This window comes from Amblyomma mixtum, chromosome 9, assembly GCF_055824585.1.
Source record: "Amblyomma mixtum isolate Tamu chromosome 9, ASM5582458v1, whole genome shotgun sequence".
Taxonomy (NCBI): domain Eukaryota; kingdom Metazoa; phylum Arthropoda; class Arachnida; order Ixodida; family Ixodidae; genus Amblyomma; species Amblyomma mixtum.
Window position 1 is genome coordinate 32620845 of NC_143020.1, and position 6018 is coordinate 32626862.

Consider the following 6018-nt stretch of genomic DNA (forward strand, 5'->3'; position numbering starts at 1 on the left):
TAGCGTTTCCAAAATTCTAAAAACTGACATCGCTATTACTGACGACCGGCTGCAAATCTCTAATTGCAACCAGACGCCCAACTCGATTAGATAAAAAGTTAATTATTAATAATTAGTAATCCAGCTTACTACTTGAGGCAATTCATCGGCTTTCCGCAAACACTGGTAATACTATGCCGAAAAAGCCATATTTTTAAGAGCGTTATCTTTTATTAATCACGTTTCTCAGTTTCTTGCGAGTCTGCTACCACCTCCCCTCGGCGTGAAATTTTCAAGTCCGAGGAATTGAAGATCGCGGCCATCATAGTAAATCGATATAGCAACCCAACTGATGACTGGTGACGTCACTGATTTTATGCCGTCATAGCTAACTAGTCGCGTGATTTTTTAGTCGCTTTTAACTGAGTAGTTAATGAGGCATCATAAAACGAAAAAGATATTTGGAATCCTCTATATGTGTAAAACTAGTTTGACACCAAAATTAACTCGTGAAGTTATCAACTTATGGCTATGCTTATATTTAATTGCTTATAGTTAACTAACCGATAACTTCATGATCATGGCGCTACCGAGCAGCTAACACTCGGTAACGAGCAAAACGGAGGACGGTATGGACGCTCCTCGTACTTTTATGTAGCAAGCCGACGCGTCAGCTCCGCGGGCAGGCTTGGCGAGATTTCGCGGGGAACTTCCCCGCGGTCCGCGGGAGAAAGTGTGGCGGTAGCCAGTCGACGCACCTGGGCGGGCTTGGCCAACGCTTGGCGAGGGGGACCACTTGGCGGGAGAGGGAGAAAGCCGGGTGGGCGGAGACCAGTGTCGTGGAGGACGGGAACAGCCTTCTTGTTTGGCGCCGTCGTTTCCGTCAGTCTGTCAGTGTTGTAGCTTTTTCCCTCCTCATCAATATCCCCCCCCCCCCCCCCCCCCCCCCGGTGGCAGCTGCACAGGGTCCACCCAAGACCGGCCCACCTGTCATGGAGCCAGTGACAGGACTGCTGCGGCCTGAGGCAAGATCCCCGGACACCTGGTGACCACGTCCAGTGCGTGGGCGTCGCAAGCGAACCCCCCTCCCCCCCCCCTCCACATCCCCACCCCCTTCCCCGTTCCAAGCCAAGCAGTGCCCCCAGTACCAGTGCTGGCGCAGCTCCCGAAGCGAGAACGGAACAGGTACACCTCGCACAGCCTTCGAACATCAGCGTTCACTGCACTTACGCGCTCGTACGCTTCGATATAGGCAGGACGGCACAGCGAACCTTATTCCAGTCACCGTGCTTGTTGCCTGCGATCCTCGTAAGCCAGTAGTGCATCATAGACTAACCCGGACGTTGACACAGCCAGGACTAAGACGTACGGGTGTGCCTGAAACTGCTCCTACTACTTCGATGGCGATGGCGTTAATCTTACCCTACGAGGCGAACGAATACTTCATCGACCTTATCAGGGAGCGGACAGCCATCTGGGATGTTGCTAGCCGGGATTACAAGAAGCGCGTCGTCACGGAGGTCCTCTGGAAGGACGTGGTGGAGGAGATGAAAAAGAAATGGCCTGCGTATGGTCCCTACTCAGCCGGTAGGTGTCTTCCTCTGTTTTTTTTTTTTAATCGATCAATGTGCTCTCTGGAGCCTTGTGCCTGGTATGGAAAGAATAAGGGAGGGTGGCGACGTATTGATTTTGCGAACACGTTCTGAAACATTTTGCATGCACTACTTGGCATATTGATGGCATTCGTGTGTGCGAATCGGTGCTATTAGCCTATTATTCGCCGATCATAAGCTTGGTCTATGTCCTCGCGTGAAAGGAAGGAATGGCCATGTTTGGTGATTAATCTTCGACGTTTTTCCCGCTTGAACGCTCAATCGATGGCACCGCCTTCAAGGACTATCCAAATTTCGGTTTCAGATTTTCTTCATTGTAATGATGCGCAAGGCATTACTATACGTGGACCACTACGTGGAGTTCGCCTATGACCACTAAATTTTTGATCCAATTCCTTCTCTCGCCTGGTTCGGTTTCGACAGCCAAGCGATGACTAAGGCGTAAAAGGTCAGTATAGTTCGCGCGAGGAATGAAAATGTGCAATGAATTCCTCGTTCTCCGCTCGTTTTGATTCCGGCTCTTCAGACAGGCTGGCTTTAGCGTTGTAGGAAGCGAAACGATGAAGCAAAGATTATATCGCTCTTTTTTCATGCCTTCCGTTCCCGCTGACGTTTGACGTCATAGTCATAATTCGGCAGTTGAAACCAGAACCGTAACAGATGAGAAAAGAAATTCGACTATAAATTATTCAGCGGCTGTAGGCGAATACAACGTGCTATCCTATGTATAACTTAACCATTACAACAAATCAGCAGTAGTATTCGAGGAAGGGGAGAGGGGGATGTATGACGTCGCCAGTCAACCCAAACTCATTCTCTGCTCCCATAAATCCGTACTTGTCCAGAACGTGGTGTGGCTTATTTGATTACCCCTACTGACTTCGCTGCGGCTCTCAGGAGTGCCTTGTTCTGTTCCTTTAACTTCAACTCTCCTTTTGAACATTACGGTTCGGCCGTCACATGACCACTCTTCTAAATTATTTGCATGTTCTGTGAATGCCCGTGTGTTCTTCATTTTCGTGATTTCGGCATTCGTGATACCAAGATGTCACCTTTCTTGAGAGGTCATGTAAACAACTTAAATCGCCAACTTTGTTCGTAATTTTTATTTTGCACTACTTGCAGATAGTCTAGTCTAACGCCAATTCCATATATCCTGCGATTCGTTCCATTAGTTCTAAGCTGTTGATCAGTGAGCAGATTTCTTAAATATTTCTTTATTAACCGCTGCGAGCCCTACTTGAAGTTCAAGAGGTGTTCATACGGAAGACTCCAGAGCAGAGGAATGTGCAGGAAGTCGCGCAAATGCCGCTGGCCGGCAGCACTGCCCACCTCGCACCGGATTCGCTCGGGCAGCCGGTAGCCGAGCGGGACAACTATTACCGTACGAACCGACGTCCAAAACGGGTGAGGCCGCCATGGGCGCCTGCACAACGCGAAAGATACCCCGCTCCTGCCCGCAGAGGGTGCCGATTATGCCAAGCGGTATTAGAACGGGGAATGAATCGTTCTCCAAGCGGCTCGCACCACGAGAAGCCTTCGTTTGTTTGCTATCTCCCCACGCATTTTTTTTTAGCGGCAGATGCTGACGAGAAAAAATTGGCTGTGGTTTAGCTCTGCTTAAAGCTGGAGTGATGCGAGAGCTACATCTCCCGTCCTCCCCTTCACTCTCCAACTTGGCACCGGAGGCCCTGCCGAACTCCACCCACCCCCCACTCAACACGGCGGGTGCGCACAGCTGTTGCAGCTCGGTTTCGCCGGCGCGCAGCACTGCCGGCAGCAGCAGCAGCTCTGCACCACGTGACCAACCGGTTCAAGGTCACGGAGCTCAAGAGGTGCCACGCTGAAGGCTCGAAGAGCTGGTGTACTGTAGCTGTCTCTACAAAAAGACCGGGCAGCAGAGGCAGAGCGGTAAGGGTCTAAAAGAGAGAGGGGATAGAAGGGCTACTGCCAGGCTGAAAGAGGTGGGCTGGGCCACTATGAGTACAGCGCAGGCAAAAATAACAAAAGACAAGAGGGAAAAACTGAATAGATGTCCGAAAGGAGATGAGGGATAAAAGAAGCAAAAAAAATAGCACTCGCAGCAGACAAGCACAAAACGGCTGCAGCGGACACCACCCCACACATGCCAAAGAAGGCGAAGTGCCACCACAAGTTGCGGACAGACGGAGATCGTACCGACTGAGGGAACCATCCCTCCACCTTCGGTGACTTCCGCCGGAACGAAATTGGGACTAGCGTCGCCGCTAGAAGGCTTGATGGGCGTGATGTGCGCTCAATTGCCCTTGCTTGGGGAGGGATTCCATAGCACGTCTGGTTACCGCTATTACTGTTAAGTTAGCCGAAGAGATTCATTGCACTCGCCTTCTTTACGGCAAAGGCTTTGACGTCGTGTCTTCTTGTAACGTGATAGTAAAAAAAAGAAAAGACAGGTAGCAACAAGGCTTGGCTTGACCCTCTGCGCAAAACCAGCTAACCGGCGAAGTTGCTATGGGAATTCAGCAGGTTTGGCAATGTAGCGCACAGGAAGGGTTGTATTACGTGCAAAGCGCATCAGTTGCCGGAGCCACCTCTAGCCACAGGGCATCGCTTGTGGTGACATACGCAGCGCGAAAAATTCCGAGGCGGATGTCGATACACGACGCGGAAGATATTAATGAGCAAGCTCAAGAGGAAAGCCACGAATTGGTGTCTGTTGCTGCCAGGGTAGTGGTACGTTGTGCTCGGTTTTCTTGTCTTCGGAAGGTTTGAATGGTGCGTGTTGCACGAACAGTGGTACCAGTGAAGTTTTGCGATTTTTCTTCGTTAATGAAACCGCTGCATAGCGCTTCCATCTGCAGTAAAAGCTGCACATGGCGAAGTAGCTTTTAGCTGCTTGCGCCGTGTTCAGGTACGGTCACCGTTCAGCGCATCAGCAATGGCTTTTGCCGTCTTCTCTGGGTGTTCGATGTAAAGGCGCATGTGCCATTTTTTCAGTTAAGCTCAGTTTATTTCCTTAAAGACCCCTATTCAGGGGTATTACGTAAGGGGTGGGGCTACAGATATAACATGAGGTTTGGTTTAATCTATCAGCTGCGTTAACTCTTTGTCGAATCTTGATGGACAGGTAATGGATGCGACTTGGTGGGAAAAGCCATTCCAGTCGGATGTTGCTCGGGCAAAAAATGAGGCTGAGAATGCAGTGGTACGGGAGCGTGGACGAACAACTTGAAGCGGATGACCAGTGCGCTGGGATATGTGCATGCGGCGTACGATGTAGGGTGCTTCGTGCAATGAACTGTTAAAGAATTTGTGAAAAAGGCAGAGACTAGCAATGCGCCGGCGATGGGAAAGAAGTGACAGGTTAATTTCAGCTTTTAAAGACGATACACTGATGTCGTATGAGTATGCAGAATGAATGAATCTAACAGCGCGATTTTTAACTTGTTCAAGGTTAGCCTTCAGATAATTTGGATGGGGATCCCAGATGGCTGATGCGTATTGAAGTTTATATCTTATCAGTGACTGATATGCTAGTAATAGTCTTTTGGTGCATGGCGTATGTGGCGTTAGAGGAAACCTAGTTTTCACAGAATGGTTCTGATGTTTTGGCTGCCCACAACCTTGAGGAGAACATATGGAAGAGCAACAATGGGAGAGGTGAAAAAGCAGCACTAGAAATTTCGCTTCGCGCGTCAACGGTCAATCCGCTGATGAAGCGGCGCCACATTGCAGTGGGGCGTTCTGCACTTATGCTGCCATTCAAACCCTAAGGAGCTTCCTTTCAACTTCATTTTTTAGAACCGTGAAGCCAAAAACCGCGCAGATGTGTCTGCAAGGAAATGTTGTCATGCTAGAATACTTGCATGGCTTCTGGGTCGACCAGAGGAAGACTGGACATCGAACCATGAGCTACACCAGTGCTGTTCAGATTACTGTCAATGTTTTACATCCCAGTGTACACTATTTGCATGATGTTTCTGATTAATGACGGGGGCCTTTTATACAAGTATTGTCATATACCAGTGGTTGTGCACCCTTTACATCTGATACAGTCATTGAACGACTCTAATAATCTAGTTTCCTGCCTATTATTTCTTCACAGTTACTGGCGGTTACGTTGCCAGAGGCTTCTTCTTCGCTTCTGGGTCTCAATGAGTACACATGCTTTCGTATTTTCTTCTGACATTCTCTACCAGGTTTTGCTGTTAATGTAATGAGGTCCAGACACTGAGCTCTCCACACCTCCTTCCTTAGCCAGTGACCTTCCAGCTAGCATCAAAATTTGTCATTAAACTTTAACCATTGCTGCCAAGCATTAGTCACTTATGTCCTATAGCATTTCTTCTTCAGAAGCTGAATTAGAAACTTTTCTCAGGAAAACACCAAAGGCTGTGTTGAGATGAGCTAGTTATTGAGTTGATGTTTGAGGTATATCCACCAGCAC